Here is a 21253-nt window from a genome sequence, read left to right on the forward strand (position 1 = left end):
CAGGACAGCAGTTTCAGCAAGCAGAATCATGGCCAGGAAGCAGCTTTTATTTATGGACATGGAGGCCAGTGACATAAGACACATACACTCTGTATCACAGTGGCCTGCTACTGAATTTCCACGGTGGGTCAGTGACTTGATTACAAAACAGTGGAAATAAGAGATCAAATAATTTCCAACACAGCCAATCTATTAATAAAATAAAGTCTTTTTGGGTAAAAAAAATATCAAGAATTGGCAAGAGACAAGCTAGTAAGGTTCCTTGCCTTAAAAGATAGCACAGACCTGAGTTTGCAATTACAGGATCCAGTACTGGCTTAAATCAGTCTTCAGTATATATATGACTTTTTGAAGTATCGTGCATGGCTTCATTCAACACATGGTCTATTAGGATTCTAGCTATACAAAGAAGAAAGGCAGTACCCTACAGAACCTGTTTCTAACTCACACTTCTGATCTTTACTCCACTTTGAAGAAATTCTCAAATTGTTTTTATCTCTGTCATGTTTGAGTTATGATAACAATGTCCAAGTATGGTCAAATAAATCTCTTCAGTGGATAATGAGGAGCACTGAGGAGCTCAGCTCCCTCCATCAATGATAGAAGTCAAGGCTTGTCTTCTGAGCTACTCAGCAAGAACTGCAATACTGCATTTTCAATGCTTATAAAACCTACAGAATGGACCAAAATCTTCTGTCATGCAATAAGGATATGTTTCAGAGCACTACCAGCCTTGTGTTATAAGGGCCTTCACATGTGATGAACCAAAGCTTCAGAATACCATATAATCCATGCATATAATTGTAGTTACAATCCTCTACTAAGACCCAGGTCACACTGAAGGGATAAAAAGCAGCAACAATAAGGGGGAGTTAAAGCATCCTCTAAAACAGTAAGCTAACTATCTTAATCAGATGGTTTGTAATGATTGGCCTAGACAATTTGCTGAAAAGGTCAAGGTTTCCTTTGTGGACTAGGAAACTGAATTTCAGGTGCCAGTATCCTACTATCTTAAGACATAATAACACAATACAGTTCTCCTGGAAGCATGGTCAGGGAATTTCAAATTGCCACCAATTTTGTCAGAGGAATCCTTAAATAGCCCCTTGACCTTCAAGACTTAAAGAGTCTTGAAGATCTCCATGATTGTCAAGGCAGCAGCTGGTTGAAAAACAAACATGCCCTGATCTTTGCTTTATTGTTGATCTGTGTGATGTTCTTCTTTTGGCTACTTTATGTGTTGTTCTGTGCAAACAATTGGACTATTTGTCTGGGAATGGAAATAGTCTGTGTAGTGAAAAACCATCTAATTTTTCATGTTCTTTTAAGATGACACGAGGAAATTCATTCTGAAACAGTGCAAGTTAAATATACAGTTGAAATTAAAAACAGAAACATTGTTCCAGGAGAAAGAGGAAACAAACTCAAAATACTTAATGAATTTTCCATGCATTGCTGCATCTGACCAGTTGCATTAATCACACCTTACAAATGTATTACACCTTCTCACCTCCCAAAACTGCACATATTTTAGGCATGAGAAAATTAAAGCTATGTGGAATTGCGAAAATGTAAGCCCCTGAAAACAGGTCTTAAAGAGCCTTATCAATCACACTTGCAGCAGTGCTAAGCTGGAGATCTTGGATTCAACAGACACTAGTGACTGATTTGATTTTGATGCTTGGAGTTAATTTTTTATTTCACTGTTTGAGTACTTCATAGAATAAATATTTATAAAACGTGTTCGTGTTAGCTGGGACAATACACATGAGCCAGTTGTTGAGGCCAACAACACCCCTGAAGCAATGCCTCAGTGCTAGATTGTGGAAATAGCAGAGCAATCCAAATGAACCTAGAATTTCAAGGGAGCACTCTCTCTATCCTTCTAATTGGGTGGACACTTCAGTCCTTGTTAGAGCACCTCAGTGATTCATTTGTTGTTTACTGAGGCATGTGTTGGAAGAGTCCACTGGCATGCCTTCGAGGGTCACAGAGAAGCCTCCTCAATGGAAATTAAAAATCTAGTTGTCTTTAGCAGCTTTTTAACAAACAGGATTGTTTTGTTGAGACTTAGAAAGAAATGTTTGTCCTTGCAAAAGAACACAGGGGGCTGTTAATATTCAGATTAGATTTCTGCAATGATCAGGTACTATTAACACTCAAGTTTCAGTTCAGAATGAATAGTTTCCTCCTCCTCTCCAGAAGTTCTTCTCCATGAGTCATTCTTACCATTACACCTTTCTTACTCTCAGAGGCAGTGTCTTTTATAGACACTAGAGTCTTTTTAACAAACAGCTTTCCAATCAGACCTGCACTAAGTGAGAAGCTGGAGTGCTCCAGCACCTTGTCAAGCATGGGTTTGTGAAAGACCATGTGCAGCACAGATACACACTGCCTAGCTTTAACACCAGCTACACTAGTAGTCATGTGGCTATCCCAAAGTGCAGTGTGGCCTAACTGTGTATTCACACTGTTGCTTGCACGGTTTCTGCAGATAGCTGAACTCCTTGTTGCCACGCAACTCTAGCACATGTTGAGCTAACTGAAAACTAGTGGTGCAATCACATCATCACCAGCAGTATAGAGGTGCCATAAAATTCACCGGCAGAGGGAGAAGGAAGCAGCTTTAGATCCAATTATGCAGCTTGGCTGGCAAGGACAGCAGGGTAGCCTTCAGGTGTAGTCGCCCATGTCCTCCACGCTGGGTAGCTTCACCACCAAGAAAGCACAAGGCATCACCCTGGGGTGGTTGGGCCAGAAAGCTTCATTAGCTCACAACTTCACTCCAAATCACAAAGTGCTTTTTTCAGCCTGTTCTCCTCAATGGTTTTGAGCACTTATATCAGGAATGATACGATTAGCCATATACTTGTTATATGAGAGTAAGTTAAATCACACTTTTTACAAGCTTAAAGTCCTTTGTTCAGCGCGACTTTGTTTTAGCATAGCAAAATCACCAGAAAATAAGGGGGGCTGTCGTGTTCCTTGTAGCAGAGGTAACTCTGGTTTGCATTTATGCTGACTGTGCTGAAGGAATAACACTGAACCCATCAATGTTTATATGGTGGATTCAGTCTCTATAGTGCCTTTCATTTGTAGAAGACTGCAAATATGAGGTGGTAGGATCTCGAACATTAGTGTAATTTCTCATGTTGCCATTTTGTAATTTTTCAGTTGAGGTTGAAGTTAAGAAGGACTACTGGATTTCACAAGCATTTCCAAAGAGCTATATGCACAAAAAAGCTTTGTAATGAAAGATGAAACTGATAGAGTTAACATTGATTTTTTTAAATGTTATTTGTATTCAGTTTAATTCAATTGAAAAGACTGAACCAAGGACAACTTACGACTCCAGGCAATGCAACACTGGAGCTAGTACTGTAACACTCAGCTTGAAAGCAGAACTATGGGGCACAATGGAGTATAAGGTACTGGTGCTCACATTAGTGAAAGCAGTTGGGTAAAACACATGTGAAAACCTACAGGAAGAGCCTAACCATTCTCAGAAAGATAAAATTAGCTCCCACAAAGCACCCCCCTAAATTTGGCTATGGTGCTGCTGGTAACGGAGCAAACTACCACAGCTCTAAAGCTACTGAAGGCACTACAGGCTTATTCTTACTTCTATATAGGGCTGCAATATAAACAAGCTGAATATTGTGGATATAGAGCCATAGATGGATTAGGTTTGGTCCAACTGTTCTTTCCCAGGTAAAATCAGAAAATAAGTGTACTTGCAGTTGGTTTCAAAACTCCCATTAATAGTTGTTTCTGTGTACTGTGTTGCCTCAGGACATGGTAGAAAAGGCTTCTGTTGAGGGATTTTGGTAGGTGGGATGTACCTAGTGAGTTACTGTATGAAAAGACAATATGATAGCTGGGCTCATCTCATCAATCACAGCTTTAAACAAGAATAGTACATATACCTCACTGCCTTGACAAACTCTCATGCTTGGCAAACAATCCCAACTTCCCCTCCCACAAGCAAGTGGTACCATTTTCCTGCAGCTAAACAGCTGACACAGTAGACTTAAATATATAAAAATAAAAAACACCTGTACAAAATGAAGCTCACTTTATCACCATCTCTTACATATTCTAAGAGAGAAAAACCACACATAGTCATAAATTATGTCGAGCAGCTAGCTACAGGATAAGACATTTCATAAAAATCACAAAGTTCCTGTTTACAACAGGATTTCTCACATCAGCACCAATGTAGCAATTTGTTATGTACGACACATTTTGATTCCTGCTTTACTGATCTAATTCTGTCAAGGAGTATAACCTGTAGGCTCAACCTATTTTGCAGTGGGAATCAGGAATTACATATGAAACACAGGAACTAAAATATTCTTTACCTTTTAAAACAAACTAGAGTGACTTTTACACTCAACCTATTTTGTAGTGGGAATCAGGAATTACATATGAAACACAAGAACTAAAATATCCTTTATCTTTTAAAACAAACCAGAGTGACTTTTACACTAACAGAAAAAAAAAATAAGAACCCCTTTAAACAGATTATAAATATGCATTATGGATTGAAATGTAAGTCATGGTGATTAAAACTGATGGAAATCCCCTCACTCTCACCCAGTCAGCCTCGAAAAACATTAAGAAACACTTGGATAGTATGAATCCAAGTTTCCAGTCCAGTCTAATAGTTTATTATAATAACCTGCTCACTATTTTTAATATTTGAATCAAAAGACAACATTAAACTATGAACTCAGTGAGCCTTCTGCAGCTCTCTTTCAGTGCCAGCATCATAATATTCCCTGGAAGGTCTGGCTCCTGCACAAGGCACGGAAGTGTCAGATGCACCAAGGCATCCCATTATTCACCATACCACTTTACTCACACCTGAGCTTTGTGCATTAATCTCCATTCAGGCGCAAACAGGATTATATCATAAGGGTTATTGCTTGCTTTGACACAAATAGAAACAACATAAAAAGACCAAAAAAAAAAAGGAAAGTTTTGATTTGAGTAGATCTTCATTTGCATAAAATAGATATGGGCATAAAAGATACAGACAATCATCAGAGGTCACAGTTTGAGTTAACTCATTTCTGATTTCCCATACTAGAACTCCCTTCTCAGTTCAGATGTACAGGGACCTTTAATCAGATTTAGATTTTGGGTCAGATTTAGCTATTTGGCATTGAGGGAATGAACTTATTAGATTCTAAACAAAAAATCATTTTATTGGAAGATTGATCAATTGGTTTCAATCTGCAAAATATTGCACCATATTTTTTTAATTCTGTAATGTGATATTTCCATATTCTAGTCATAAGATGGATAGTCTTAAACATGTAGGTTTAGATTAAAAAAAGTGCTTAGAGGAATAACATTTAAAATTATTACAATCTGGAAATGAAGGTGTAGTTAAGTGATACAGCTCAGACAAATCAAATGGCTTACTGTTTCAAGTGGGATGGGCCCACTGCCCACTTGCCTTCCCTTGCAGCTGGTCCAGCTCTTACCAGAGCCTGGAGCAAGGTGATTCAGCCCACTGAACTGAGAGAAAAGAAGCCCAGCCAGAGGAGGGGAAAAAAAAGAACGAAAGGGAAAAAAAAATCACCACCCACAAAGCAAACAGGGGAGAGCATGCAGCCAGCCCACCCTAAGGAGCTGCTGATTCAGCTCATTTGTTCTACCTGCATCCCTGAGGTTGAAGTATCTAAAATCGTGGATGGGATTCATTCTCAAAGAAGGAAAGAAGCCCACAGATTTTAACATAAATTTAAGTTTTTCATGCTATGTAATTTGCCTCTAACATAAAGCAGCAGGATCAGATCTGCGGTTAAGATTCATGCCAGGCATTTAATTGGCAGTCGAGGACTTGAACATCTTCCCAGAAACTCCTACAAATAAAAATACTGCAAAACAGAAGGAGTAGCTACTCAGTTTGTGCATTCAAACAAATAGACTGGCTTTATAGTAGAGCTACATGGCAAAGAGCTCTCCAGTCCATCAAAAGACTGGTATTTATGACATTTTTATATGAGTTTTCATAGTTAGACAAATTATTAGCCACAGGTTTAAACCCTTTGCTTAAGACAGTAGTTTTATATATAAAAGAGCATGCTTCAACTCCTCTTTGTCCACTTCAGATCTGAACCTCAGCTTTCAACACCTTGGTGAGTGCTTTGGCCAGAGATATTCTCCTGCCAAATGGTAGTTATAGCTTGGAGTAGCCAACTTAATCAATAGAGGCTGAGACCGACCCAAGCAAAACTGGACAACAGTCTGTGGAATGTGTTATTCACTGGCTTTACAGGAGACAAATCTAATTCTCCAGCTGGAATCAGCAAGAACAGTTTGAAACTTAACTGTCCATATGGGTTTCTTATGCATTAGACAATCAGCAAGTTCAAAGGGTGTAAGTCTGTCCTTTTTTTTCAGCTAGAAATAAAACCCTGAATGATTATTCCTACAGAATTTGACCATCAAGGACTCAAATATTTTCTAGAAGAAAACATTTCATTGAAAGATTCATGGCCAGCCCACTGTCATGGCCAAATCTCAAACCATTTTATGACAACATTAAAAAAAATAAAAAATTAAAAGCAGATAAAAATTATAAACTCAAAAGCACTCTTGACTAGAAACTGATGCTAGAATTTTTCGTCCTATCAGCATTTCACTCTCCATTTGGTGAAAAAATGCAAAGGATGTGGTGCTATGCAGGAAGCTACAAAATCTGTTACAATACTTCACATTTCAGTATCTCACATTACAGTTTTTGCAACAAGTTTTTTTATTGCTGCACACCCTCAGGGTGCTTTAGCATTAGGCATAGGCTTTAAATTAACACTCATTAGTTTGTAATCTTGTAGGCTACTGGATGCTTTAGGTCTAAAACCTCCCAACTCTGTGAACTGTACTATTTATTAAGTGGTTAGTTATCTTATGGAAATGCTTTCACTACCCTACTGTTGCAAACACTAGTCCCAAAAGCATACTCCAATTCTGACATATTAACTCCAGGGTTCATTTTAAAGTTCATGTTTATCTTCACTGTCCTGCCTCCTGAATAGAAAAGATTTTTGCAGAAGCACACTAATCTGTGACAAATATCCCAGCACTGGAGTTTAAACATTGTAATACACATAGTACCTGAAGATAAAAAATAGTTTTCTAGGGCAGATAAACCTTTGGACAAAGTTCCAGCATGGACATTTTTTCAGCACTTCATCTTGCTTACCTATTGCTTGTACTGCAGAGCTGTATAAGGCAGCTAATGAAACAGGCTTGGTTGGATCATTTGTAAGCCACCAAAACAGAGACCAAGCCACCTCTGATGTAGGGTGTTTACTCAAACTCAGGACAAGCAGTCAAAGACCACTGACCACCCTAACCCACCATCCTCACTTGATAGTTCCCACACAGAGAGAAGTACCTACTGGAGAGAAGTAAAACAGCACTGCCCCATGTTGGCACTAGTATATACTCCCTACCTACCCTGGTATGTGTTGCTGCACAGTAGTATGAGTTGGCCTAGCCAATACAACTTGAACACACTGCTTTCCCTCACTGCCACAATGACAAGGTCTGCTGTTTCTCATGTAGAGGCCTACATACTGGAAAAACAATTTCTCGGCTCTGCAGAGAAATTTATAATTGCCAGTATGCCAATGCATAATTAAAATTATTCATTTTAGTAATATACTAAGATCTAATACCAGGGAGAATACCAAGGAGAAAGACAAGATTAAAAGCAAACAGATGACAGAACAGTGGGATTTAATGGTTTTTCAAATGCTTATGTATTACCATTGCAAACACCAGCACCGTTATATCACATAAGAGCATCAGACCAAATCAGTTCTGTTCACCCAACCATCCAAATTGCTGTGAAATTTTAGCAGCTCACAATTCTGCCTTTATTAGTTGAATTTAATGAAAATACTCACTGCTCAACAATATAAATAAAAGCAGAATAAAGCCCACAACTCTATTTCAACTCCCAAACACTCCTCCCTCATTGAGAGGTTTGCTTCAGAGGATGCCATTAGACTGTTGTGCACAGCTTGAAATCCATACACTGGTGAATAATCTCATGGTTAGCAACTAAACAAAGGTGAGCATTTCCTCATCTCCATTAACAGTAAGATATGGGCTGCTAGACAACAATCTGGTTCATTAGACAGAAACAAAGGTACAAATCCTGCATATGCTTCCTAAGAGCACAATGCAATTTCCAGCAAGCATATATAGAAACTTAAATAAATCTCAGGTGGCCCTCAGGTGCATAAAGGTTGATTGATTTCAAACATGTAGTCCAAAGAAGCTGTAGCACACATAGCCACTGGTATTGTACCAGGAACTTCAACAGCAGTTGCCCACCTGCACACAAAAGACAGATTTCACAAAGATATTTGCTCAGCTAAACATGAAATCTATTGAAAACCCTTTATGAATACACAGCAAGGATTTCTTTAGGAATGAGCCTAACTTCTATCAGGCTTAATCTTCAGATCTAATGTTACTATGCCATAAAGTTTGTGCAACCATGTGTTAAAAATGTGTGTATAGCCTTTGTACACAGATTCTCTACTCATCTGTAGAACAACCCAACAAACATCTCTGCACCTATAGACTAAGTAACAAAAGACAAGCTATTGTCATACCAATCAGTATTGAACAGCTGTCCTCAGATGCAGTCACAAAATTTCATTCTGGGCCTACAGACTAAAATTTTCATACCTAGCCACATGACTACATATCCCTATCTTTAGTAACTGACAAGCCTCAATCATTTCTGAAAGCTTTACTCTTCTTCTTGTACATCAGCCACAATTTGAAGCATGGCCTCGAAGTTACGTCATGTGTCAGGAATTCTGTCAAAAGCCCTATGAGAAATCTCTGTTTAACAAGATCTGCTGGGTTAAGATAAAGAGCTTCACTAAGAAAAAAATAGATAATACAATGCACAATTACCTTAGCCTATTTGCAGAAAAAGTGCAGCACAATGCAGTAGCAGCAGCATAAGGCAACAACCTACCCCACCCCCTGATCCATAGCCCACCCAGCAGAAAAGCCCAACTCCTCAAGCTTGGAAAACTGAAAGAAGAAACTAGAATAAGGAAGCCTCTCATGTTACAATATGAACTTTAAATGCCGTAATACTCTGCTCCAGCCAACACTTGCATTTTGAAGCTGGCACAATGCATCATGGTATGAGTTCTGCAGGAGATTCAACTCAACACACGACAAGCATGTCCATAAAAGCATATTAGCAGAGAGTTTAGCTTCTGATCTCAAAACAGAGCTCTGGCATATGATTATGAAATGCTTGGGAATTACTTTATTTGAACCACACTAATTTCTGTACATCCATGAAGCAGTTCACACCAGAAGTCACCCATGTGTCTCAGCCCACAAATCACAGGGCTGGAAGGGACCCCAAGAGAAGTTTAGATATTTCCTCTTCTTGCCCCAAGAAAAAATAAGTCACATTTAAGTCATCTCTCCATGACTATTGTCTTATCTCTTCTTAAGATAACCATCTTCTTCTTTGACTTGCACAAAATCAGTGTGTTCATTTTTCCCTTTCATAGGTCCTGTTTGATCACTTTCATTGTTTACACTCAACAGCATCTGACTTTTAAGTGGCATATGAGCCACTGAAGAAATATCTTTTAATGTTCAATGCATAGTACATGAAAGCAAAGTCTTAGGTGTCCATTTTAGGACAGTTTAAAAAGCAATTTGTTTCAATTTTGTAGCAAACAGCATAACTAGGTAGTGGATCTCTCTTACTCTTTTTGTACTTTTCTGGTTAACAACATTTTCTTCATGGCAATTCTGACCACATATTCTTTATGGCTACCATATACAGTCTTTACTAGAAATGCCTCCATGGACAAAGAATTTTTACTGTGATTTATTCATTTCAAATTATTTTAACTCAGGTTACTGATCTTCCATCTGCTACACATCAAATAGCAAATATTTTCTACATACAATCTAAAGTTACGTTTATCTATTCAAACAGTGGAAATCCCATTTCTTATGAGACAGATGTCTCCCTGTTTCCATGAAGAGCTTTAACATGATAGAAAGTTATGAGGTGTATTGCTAATATTAATAAATATTCCATCATGTTAATTAAGATAAACTCTATATTTTTTATTTCAGATGAAGAGCAGCTGGGAGGTATTCCTGGCTGTGACTTCCTAACTTTGAAACACAGTCTCTTAGGAACCGTGAGCAGATTTAACCACGAATAGCTAAATGTGCCTAGATACATGAAGTTATATTTAACTATCTCCCTAGCTAATTAGATCAAGGAACCAGAATCACATGGCTAGATTAATTAAGACAAACCAGAGCATTTGTAATAAGTGAGTTATCGGGTCTCCTTTCCAGGGTCAATGAACGTTGCTAGCACAGCAGCTGATGACTGGCACTTCTGACTGTGTATGCCCCATTGATGCATTCCCACCAAAGTCACTGCATTTGCAAGACAGCAAAGAAAGCTCCTGTATCATCTTATTTGTTTGTTTTGGGAAGACTGAGGAGCCAGAGAAGGTCCTTTCCTGGAGAAATCCCTGAGGCTGCTCAGAGAAGTTTCTGGACACAGCACAGTGAAAAAGGTGGGAGATTCAAACCAGCAACCTGCAGCTCAAGAGCGAAACTAGAAAAACGATACAAGCAGCATGTAGCAGATCCACAGTAAGACCATAAAGGTGCTGGAAAAGAAGTTTGGGACCAGGGAGGACTGTGGAAATTTGCTGTAATGCAGAAAACCACTGCATGCTTGAAAACAGTATTAGCATTTGAAACTTGCAAGAGCTCATAGGCACGTATCAGGCAGTGAACAAAGCTTTCACCTATTATTTTGATTCTCTTATCACTGTAAATTTTCTTTTGAAGGAGCTAGCTGAGATGACCAGTTGTAATTCTAATGAATATAATTTGAGGGTTTTGGTCTTCTTTGGGAACCCAATGTACAGATCATCTAAATCAATACACTTCAGTTCTCTGGCCCCCTACTTGGGGACCTTCCACAGCGGTCAAAGGTTATTTCGTGTCCTCGCTCTGTATGTGTTGACAAGCTTGTACTTCAGAAAAAGGCATATATATTTGCCATCATGAACTCATTTGGCCTGAACAGAACCTTCATCTTAACGGTATTCATAATGAATCTGCACAGCAATCATGCTGCTGTCTCCAATCATTTATAGATGTTGTGCTTTATTCGGACACAATGAAAATCTCAAGCAATTAGAAGAGGATCCAAAGAAGGGTTTCTCTATGAAAGCAACTCAGACCAGTATGACTGTGACAACTAGAGGCATTTATGCAATATGAGGCACAGCAAAGCCACAGCATGACAGACAAGCTTTGTCTATTACAATAGCAAATGTTTCCCCTAAAAGTGTGCTTTGGAAGGTTTTGCAACTCACAAATGTAGTTTAATTATGACCCTACAGCAATTTGTTTAATGTCCACAAGGAATCAAACACATAAGTTTCTTTTTGAAAACAAGACTGACAGTGCAAGATATCACAAACGGGTTTGGGTTTGGTTGTTTTTCATTAAGTCAAGTGGCAGTTTTGCTTAGAACTAAAACATGATGTAAAAAGGCAAAATTTCTATTCCCTTTCAGTCAGAGAAAAATGTAAGAAATCACATCAATATTTCCCCAAGTGATAAGAAAAAAGTGTTGAATGCTTTTGGCTGGCAGATCTCCAAGATTCCCATATTGTTACAGGATTTGTGTAAAAACTTCGTTTAAGATCAAGTTTTTGTGTTGGTATGATCTCACTCTAGTGAACTTACAGATTTGGGAGCCATACCCATGCAAACACTTGGGGTCTAGTAACAACAATTTCAGAGTCTGGAATTTAAGTGATTTTGTTTGGATTAAGTGGTTCTGTTCTCATATCCCAGCTTTGTACTAGACAGGAGTACTAAAGGTGATGAACAGTTGTATATGTACACTTAAGTGATTTACTCAAGCTTATGACACAGATCTTTCTGCATTCTGAATACCTGCTAATGCATGTATCACATGTTAATATGTGATTAACAAGGCTTCTCTAAAATAGGTTGAGTTACTCCTTGCTGGAACGAGTCCAGAGAAGAGCAACAAAGTTGGTGAGGGGTTTGGAACACAAGCCCTATGAGGAGAGGCTGAGGGAGCTGGGGTTGCTCAGCCTGGAGAAGAGGAGACTCAGGGGTGACCTTATCACTCTCTACAACTACCTGAAGGGAGGTTGTAGACAGGCGGATGATGGTCTCTTCTCCCAGGCACCCAGTACCAGAACAAGAGGACACAGTCTCAGGCTGCACCAGGGGAGGTTCAGGTTGGATGTTAGGAAGAAGTTCTATACAGAAAGAGTGATTGCCCATTGGAATGGGTTGCCTGGGGAGGTGGTAGAGTCGCCGTCATTGAAGGTGTTCAGAAGGAGACTTGATGGGGTGCTTGGTGCCATGGGTTAGCTGTTTGGGTGGGTTGGATTGGCTGATGGGTTGGACACGATGATCTTGAAGGTCTCTTCCAACCTGGTTTGGTTTATTCTAATAAAGGTTTATTCTAATAAAGGAGTTCTAGAGAGGATAACTGAGCATATCAGCAACATAAGCAATTGTGGTAATTTAACTGAAGTAAAGATAAATGATCTCCAGGGACATGGCAAGGAAGGATGCAGTGAGAGTTAGCTGAAAAACAAGTACAAACTTTCAGACACTGGACTAGATGATCTTCAGAGGTCCCTTCCAAACCCTATCATTCGATGATTCAGTGAAAGGTTTTTTACTGCAACATATTTACAAATATTTGCAGAGACAATAAGGTATATTCCAACTTGCTGTCATAGGAAGTTTATATCAAGAAGCATATTGAATAGCTTCTTTAACTAGGAGCAAATGTGCCAAAGAACTTTGGGTTGGAAGTAAAAAGGAAACAAACCAAAACCAAACCAAACAACAAAAAGAGCTGCTAAGTATTTCTATTCTCAGCCTGTAACTTTACACCATTGCCTCACAGTAAACTCCCGGGCAGACTTTTTGGTTTTTTTCTGAACAACAAATCTGTCAGTGCAGAACTTCCTTTGCTCCCTACCACTTCTGTGTTGCAGATGGTGAGGAACTAGGATGTTCAGTCTCTCACCTTACAAAATTAATAGCTGTGGGAAAGCATGCAAAACCAGTTTGTTTCCCTCGGCACCATCTTCCATGCATTAACTTCAAGTTAGGACAGAGGTGGCAAGTATTTAAAGACACTATATTGAGCCTGCTTCAAGCAAGGAGGATTCATTACATTTGTCACTTGTTGACTGACATGTTTGCTTTTCTCCATAGTACCTTGGTGACAGCATTGTTTCAAGAGACGTTTATAAAAACACCGGTAGGTGATCCGCAGTATATAGTTTGAACCCTTGGTAACAGAAACTAACTCAACACTGAAGGCCACTTACAAAAGTTGTGCTGGCATGGACTGCCAATACAGAGTATTGTTCAGTAAGAAATGAGAAACCATAAGGAGTGCCACATTGCTCTTGCCATCAAGAATTTGTTCATGAATCTCTTAGTTACTGATTAATCTACAGAAGAGAATGACAGCTGAATTTGCAGTGACTTAGTAATTATTCTAGTACTGTTTTCAAAATACTGTAATATTGATTTTTTTCTTGAGTTTTGTCGAGTATTTTGTTCAATATTACATGCATGGGAAGAGTACACTCAGGTGAGCTATCATTTCAGCATACATGGCAGCTCTTGCTCAGCTTGGTTCTAAAAGTATTATTTACTAAGGCAATGTCATTGGTTCAAGGCAACTGAATATAAAGAATGGGCTGCTATGTAGAGAGCTGGATGTTCCTCTAAATATCACTTAGGGAAGCTAGCACTGAGGAAATCATTAAAATGTACAATACTGTGGAATGCTAGACAGCCACAAGTGGCTTAAAAGGGCTTCTCCTTGTGCCTCTGCACTGTGGAATGATTTTGTTCCAGGTGATAAACTCTCAGGGTAGGAATGAGAAAAGGGAAAAGTGTACAGGAAAAAGAGAATGGGTAAAACCTCCTTATGAAAATCTTCCCTGTGAATCATACTAGATACATCAGGAAAAAAAATTACCTGCATGGACAACTTGTAACTCTCCTTGAACTCTCACAATATCCATGCAGTTTTCTAGAGGGCATCAGGGTACTCTTCACTGTGAATGTTGAAGTTATGCAGAGTACATATGGACTATAAATAGGGAAACAGTTTCTACATTTCCACATTTGCTTTAGTCTGGTAATTTGGTCACTTGAACTACAAGCTATGGAGCTATCCTGAGCACTCAGATATGCTACAGAGGCCTCACACACTCCTAGTGAAAGCTCCTAGGGAAAAAAAAAATACAAGGCAACAGTATGCTCTGTTGCAAAATATGGAATTTAAAAGCCTGAACAATCTGATCAGATTTTCATTTTTATACTCAGGAGAGCCACATGTCTCCATTGCTTCACAATGTCTGTAGACCTGAAAAGGAAAGAAAGGGTCAACAGGTAGCTTTCACCCACTCTTCAATGAGACCTGCTATTCCCAGCACAGACTGTACACTCACTGGCGCAGAGTTTGCACTCGAGGCTGCTGAAGGGGAACAGGTCCCCATCGCCAAGCCCTGTTGGTTAAAGCAGCTAGCATATCTTCTTCATTTGCCTCAGCTTTTGTAGTGATGGTAAGAAACCCAGAAAAGCTCTTTTCACCACCTCACAGATGACTGAATTCGCTTCCTCCCACCAGCTCAACACAACTAGTAACAGAAGTCAATCATGCAGTTAGTCATGATGATCAGAATATAAGCAACAGGGAACTGTGCATGAATACAGAATGTCAAAATCATCAGAGCATCACTTCTAGTGGTGCTAGGTCTCATGCTACCCTTTTCCAGACTCCTAGTTTGGTACCACTGCTAGCCTGGTTTTTGTTTTCATTTTCTTTCTCTCTGAATGAGGTGCTTCACTGCTTTGAGGAAGGATGACTACAGGAAGCTGATGTAGCAATTCTCATACTCCAGTCTGTCTTGGACACACAGATATACCAGAATTTTTCATGGCCTTACTCTCCTATGTCAATTTTGTGTTTCTGAGTGGGCTTTCATTGGTTTGTACATATTGATTCGCACTTGTTTTGTGCATTTTTCTAAGGCAGTTGCATGAGAGAAAGTGTTTCAGTTATATTATATATATATATTCATTCTTTGTTTTGTCTCACTTTGCTTCAGTACTTCTCCATAGTTCAGCAATCATCTAAATTTGTCTAGCAGATGCACATCTACAGCATTCTGATATATCACCATCTTCTACTTCATCCTAAAACAGTAAAGTCAAGCTTTAATTTTGAATATGAGCCCCTCCTTCACTAACCAATCACATAAGGAAAGCAATAAACCCAGGCTCTGTGCTTTAGTGGGGTTAAGTTCTACATCCCATCTCCTATTTAAGAACTACTGAAATAGGAGATGGCCAGCAGCTCCCTGATTTTACTACTTGTATAGCAGGTACTTCAATCTGCCATGTAAAGTCATGATGGTATAGATTTCTGCTGTTAAAATGAATCCTACAGGAAGCTTTCCCGTAACAGTTACTAGGCTTTTGCCTGGATTAAAATGTTTTACTTCAATATTGCACTCATATCATTGCACCAGTACTATAACCACCAGCATTAGCAAGCATCTGTCAACATACCTTTGTAAGTAAGTAGCAAAAGGTATGTGGTTAAGACCCAATTTTATTACACATTTTGTGTTGTACCCTTCATAAGGACAGCAAGTGTCCAATCAAAATGAAGATCCTACCATCAATCCTATGGTTTACATTAAGCACAAAGTGCATGCAGCTCTGAATGACTGCTAGGACAGTATACATAAAGGCAAATCTTTTGAAAAGACACTGAAATTCCTACAAGGAGAAAAAAAAAATCCCTGGATCAGCAGATCATAATCATATGTGACATTACTTACCAAACTAAAATCTAAACTATGCAACATGTGACTAAAAAGCTTGTGGCTTTCCCAACACCACAGCACTGGTGAAGTACTTGATAGCCTATACCCCACATCAGATCAGTTACACAGGCTACTTGATTTCCATTCTGCAGAGCACAATACCAAGCACATCAAAAGAGATCAGCCTCTGATTTATATCTTAAGACAGAAGGTTTTTCATTAATAAAACTGTTTCCTCGGAGTTAAATTCCATTAACCATACTTACGAGGGAATTACTACACATCTTGCTCCCAGGCAAAGCCAGACCATTCCACATGTGTTACAAATCAGTATCTCTTTACATTTATTGGTGTGCTGAAGAAAGACAAAGGATTTTATTTTTAGATTCTGGCAAGCCAGGAATCTGACATGCAGTTTGAGGAATCATGGTGCTAGCAATCAGTTCCCATTTTAAACTTACAAAATTTCATATTGAAGAACCAATACCTACATTTTTATACTAACTGAATTTCTCCACCTTGAAGTAAGCAGCCTAGCTGGTATTGTGCTTTTAAGACAGACAGATGAAAGATACAAGATGCTGCAAAGCTGACTTTAAAGCCCTTCCCATTCTGCATGAGGTGTTTGCCTTCTTTTCCCTGCATTTTTTTCAAATCTTGAAAGCATTTTTTACTAATGCATGAAACCTCCATTATGCTGCATATGGTTTCTATTTCCAAGTCTTTAATGCTTTCAGGAATTTCTTCAATTTCTATAGTTGTTACCTCATTCTTGTCATTCCTGGTTGGCAAAGTAAGCCACTCAAGTCTTTTCTTTAGTTATGAAGCTGTATTACTGCATGTGTACAGTACTTCAAAATGGCCTGTCTTGACTACCCTTGCAGAAAAGAAGGTAGGGCTTTGAATACTGGCTGATAACTCTTCATTGTATTTGAATAGCATCTGGTTTTCTTACTTGAAACTACTGAATTTACAGAGTACCCAATTACACTACACTTACACCTAGAGTCCTAAATCTCTTAGATTGGTCCAGAGGAGTGCCACAAAGATGGTCAGAGGGCTGGAGAAAATTTCTTACCAGACAGGCTGAGAGAGCTGGGTCTGCTCAGCCTGGAGAAGGCTCTGGGGGAGGGAGGGGCTTATAGCAGCCTTCTGGCACCTGAAGGGCACCTACAGGAAAGCTGGAGAGGGAGTTTTCATAAGGGCATATGGTGACAGGACAAGGGGCAATGGATTAGACATTAGTAAATTCTCTATTACAAGGCTAGTGAGACACTGGAGCAGGTTGCCCAGAGAAGCCGCGGGTTCTTCATCCCTAGAAGTTTAAGATCAAGTTGGATAAGACTTTGAGCAGCCCTGTTTAGTGGCAGGAGTCCTGGGCCATTACAGGGGGTTGGAACTATATTATCTTTAAAGTCCCTTCCAACTCAATCTGTTCTACTGTTCTACTCAATCTGGGATTAGCACACAAATATTTAGGTGCAAGTGTAGCACTCTCTTCTTGAAGATGGAAGGGGGAGAAAAATCTGAAATATTTGTTTTCAGAATTAGTGCAAAATCAGCTTTCAATGGCATGCTGCTAAATAATTAGTAGCTCAATGGTAGCTGAATGTCTGAAATGCAGCCGCACTGAAGACTCCCAAGATCTCATGGGAAGGCCTGTTTCTGCTCTGCAACCAGCTTCTGTCTCTCAGCATGTCCCACTGGGTGTGTGCTCACACAAGGGAAGAATCTAGTATTGTTCAGATGGAAACTGCCCTGTACACAGGAGGCTCTGCTGAAGGACTTCATGGTTCACTGCATGGGGCAAAACTACCAGTGGAACACAGCACAAACAATACAAGAAGCTTCACTTGGAAAATACAATTTATTCCAGACTTAATGTTGAAAGGTCAAAACACAAAAATACTTAAGGACTAGAGACAGCTCTGGTGATAGTTCTGAAATTCTGAAAGAGTGTGCACACTCTATAATCTTATGGAAAGGATTTGTACTAAAAGTATGCCGCTTTCTGAAATAAATCAGTCTTTTATCAGCTGGCTGCTTCAGTGGGCATTCAAATGCAAAAAATCTTGGAGGGGAAAAAAAAAAGAAAATAAAAAGGCACCTGATCATTATTTCATGCAATAACTGGACCAGTAATGTTACCAGTTTTACCTTTCAATGTTCATTTATGTCTTATGTCTATTTTTTCCCCTCCTGTCCCCTAAAGCTTGGAGCGGTCACACAAAAATCTCAGAAACAAAAGAATTGTGTGGGTCAAGGTATCTCCACTGGAGACAGCAGCAGCAGCAGATGCCGCATCTTCCTCTGGTAAGGAACTCCCACCCCAGGCTGCCCCTGCTCCCATGCTTAACGGGGAACAGTTACGGTGGAAAAAAAACCAAACAACTTCAGCGTTTGAAGCCTGGCTACTGGTCTAGGCGGCGCCTGGCAAGCACGAGGCAAGCAAAGAGGAGACAGAAGTGAAATTTTAGGGGTTTAAAGGCAATGCTTCTCCAGAAAGGGCCTTAACTGAAAAAGCTTTAAATGCCAAGTAATCGCCATGTGAGAGCCCGTAGGGTGTGCATTTTCCAGTGAACGTTTATCACCCTAGAGAGGACGCAGCAAACTCCATTGTGTCGTCCCTTTAGCAGCCCATCTTCAATACTCCTTTGTAATCTTTAACTCCAGCTTGACAAATACACAAATTGTCTTTGTTCACAAACTAACAACCATTAAGTTACAAACCTGTGCATTTCTAAGTGGCTTATGCACATTCACACTACAAAGAAAAGTCTACCTTAATTTCGGACAAGAGCATCTGCTGGGAAAGAAAAGGGGCGGAGGAAGGAGCACAGATGCCAGCATCGAGATGCAACAATTGGAACAAAAGAGATTTCAAAATGTCGCACGAAGGCGCACACAAGACAACCTTTCTCTCGAAAACACTATTTCTCCTCGGCAGCAGACGGATGCTTCAGGGCCCGCCCGAACACACAGGAGGCTAGTGCTCCTCCTTTGGACGGAGCCCGGCAGCGAGCACGTTCACGCGGCGTGGCTACCCCCTCAGTGGGCACGTCCACTGCGCCCGCTTCGGCCCCTCTGACCAAAGGATAATCGAACGGACATGCCGTAGTCCCACTGCTGTAGGACCCCTCCTCCGCCCCCCCGCCCCGCCTTGCTCCCCCTTTTCTGCCACGGCTGTTTTGCGAGGGACGCTACAAGTCTTCCTCTGCAGGCCGAGACGGGGGAGGCAGCACCCCGTTCTTTTTCCTTCAAAACTGCCAGATTTTATCATGACACGGGCGGGGCCGACACGGGGAAGCTCCGCCGTCGCACACAGTACCAGATGCTAAAGCTACGCCAGACGCAGTGCAGAGAGCGAATGATGTCAGCCCGCCGCTGAGATGCATGAATTTACTTCCCCAAAGCTAGAGATGGGGAAAGGGGAGCGGCCCGGTGGTCGCAGCGCAGTGCCTTTGTTCCGCCGCGGGCCCCATCCCCCGCCTCCGCGCATGCGCGGGGCAGAGACAAAGGCGCGGGTAGGGTCAGCAGGGCTGCCTTCATTCCCCTGCGCACCCAGCCTCGGCCAGCGGCCCCGTCGGGCGACCATACGCCGTGGCGAGAGGGTGGATGTGTGGGTCTCACGTACGTCTTTTCGCCCCGTCTCCGTGAACAGCCACTACCAGCCGAGCCAGTTCCTTTTGGGAGCCGCCTTTGAGAAACACGCGTGTGCGCGGGGAGAGACGGGGCGGGAGATGGTTGTGGCGAGATGTAGCTTGCTTTGGCAGGGGGGAAATGGAAAACGGGGTGGGGGAGAAGAAATAATCTGGGGGAAGAAACGGTGCGGTATTCGGTAAACATGCATTAAAAGGCGCATCGAGGAGCCGGGTGCTGTGAGCGAAGCCGCACGACGGGAGGCAGCAGCGGTCCCCGCCCGTTCGTGACGGGTGGTTGTCAGCCCCTGCCCAGGCAAGCCCCAGGACCATTCCTGCAACGCCCCGCCACAAGCAGGGATGAGGAGGGCCACGCGTGGCCACGAGGGCAGCGCTGCTCCCTTCCCACCCCACCGCGAGCAACCGCGTCGTTGCCCGCCACAGCGGGTACGCGCCGCCCCGCTCCCGGCCGCCTCCGCAGGCTGCGCTCCTCCCGCCGGCCCCGCCCGCTGCCTCCCGCAGCGCAGCGCCCGCGCCGCCGAGCCCCCGCCCGGCGCCTCCCTGCACCATCGCTGCACCCCCCGCCCCCCGCCCTGCCATCTTCTAGAGTGCTGCGTTTCCTTCTCCGAGCCTTGTGTGCGTGGAGCGGTCTGAGGTTTTTTTTGTTTGGTTGGGATTTTGTTTAGTTTTATTGTTTGGTTGGTTTGTTTTTTCATTAGCAGCCTCCTGTTGGAGACAGGCTAAAGGCACCGAAAAGAAATTGTCCATAACCCGCTAGTACTCCCACCACACCCATCGCTACCCTCCCCCAAGAAAGCCTATTCGGCATTTCAGTTTTACAGAATAGACTCGGTCCGTTTTGTGCCTCGAATCCGCGCTAGGCGGTCTCCCCTCTCGAGGAATCCAGCTCCTCGCAGCGACACTGCCAAAATGTGCCCGCGCGGGTGGCTCCAGCTCCGCTCTCCCCACTCCTTCCCATTCAGACACACACCTCCCCGCATCCGAGACGCCACGGAGGGGAGAAGGGAAAAAATAAAATAAAAATTGCACAGTTGTAGGGGTCTGCTATGTAAATGGCATCAGTGAGATACACCGCTCCTTACCTTTTTCTGTTTCTCCTCTCTACCCCTGTGTGTTTGTGAGCTGGAGTGTCACAAAGAGAGTCCCAGGTAGCCCGGAGCCCGCTCGACTTCCTCTGAGTGCTGTGGTTCTCCCCTGCTCGCTCGCCGGGACTGGAGTGACTAGTGCCTGCTGGAGCAATGCCGCCGCTACCGCGGCTGCTGCCTCTGCATTTCTCACTCTCTCCCCCTCCCTCTTTCCCTCCCTCCCCCCTTCTCTGTGACAGTCTGTGGGCAGTTCAAAAGCCACACGTACTTATTTATTTATTTTCTAGGCGGGAGATGCGCCGCGCGGCGCTCACACTTAGGGGGCGCACGGAGCCGAGGTTTAAATACGACCCTTGCAGCCGGCGACACGACTCGCTCGGAGGTCTGCGAACGTCCCTTGCAGCTTTACCTCCCTAGCCCAAAAAATAAAGAAAAAAAAAATCTCAGGGAGGACCGAAGGACCCTGACGAGGACGGAACGGGGGAGCGGGAAGGCAGAAGCTAGGCTCTGTGCCCCAAGGAGAGCGGGCGCGGAGCAGGGACGCACACCG

At 41.9% G+C, this 21253-nt stretch overlaps 1 protein-coding gene across 1 annotated transcript in view; it reads right to left on the reverse strand.

Annotated features, from left to right (window-relative positions):
• BASP1 (brain abundant membrane attached signal protein 1) overlaps positions 1-20916 on the reverse strand; it is a 46928-nt gene extending 26012 nt beyond the window's left edge. Inside the window, exon 1 of the mRNA XM_068161974.1 lies at positions 20701-20916. The gene's annotated coding sequence lies outside the window, so the exon portion shown is untranslated. The remainder of the gene's footprint in view (positions 1-20700) is intronic.
• Between the last annotated feature and the right edge of the window lie 337 nt (positions 20917-21253).

Source organism: Melanerpes formicivorus, unplaced genomic scaffold, assembly GCF_026170545.1.
Source record: "Melanerpes formicivorus ecotype bairdi unplaced genomic scaffold, bMelFor1.0.p_v2 SCAF_61, whole genome shotgun sequence".
Classification (NCBI taxonomy): Eukaryota; Metazoa; Chordata; class Aves; order Piciformes; family Picidae; genus Melanerpes; species Melanerpes formicivorus.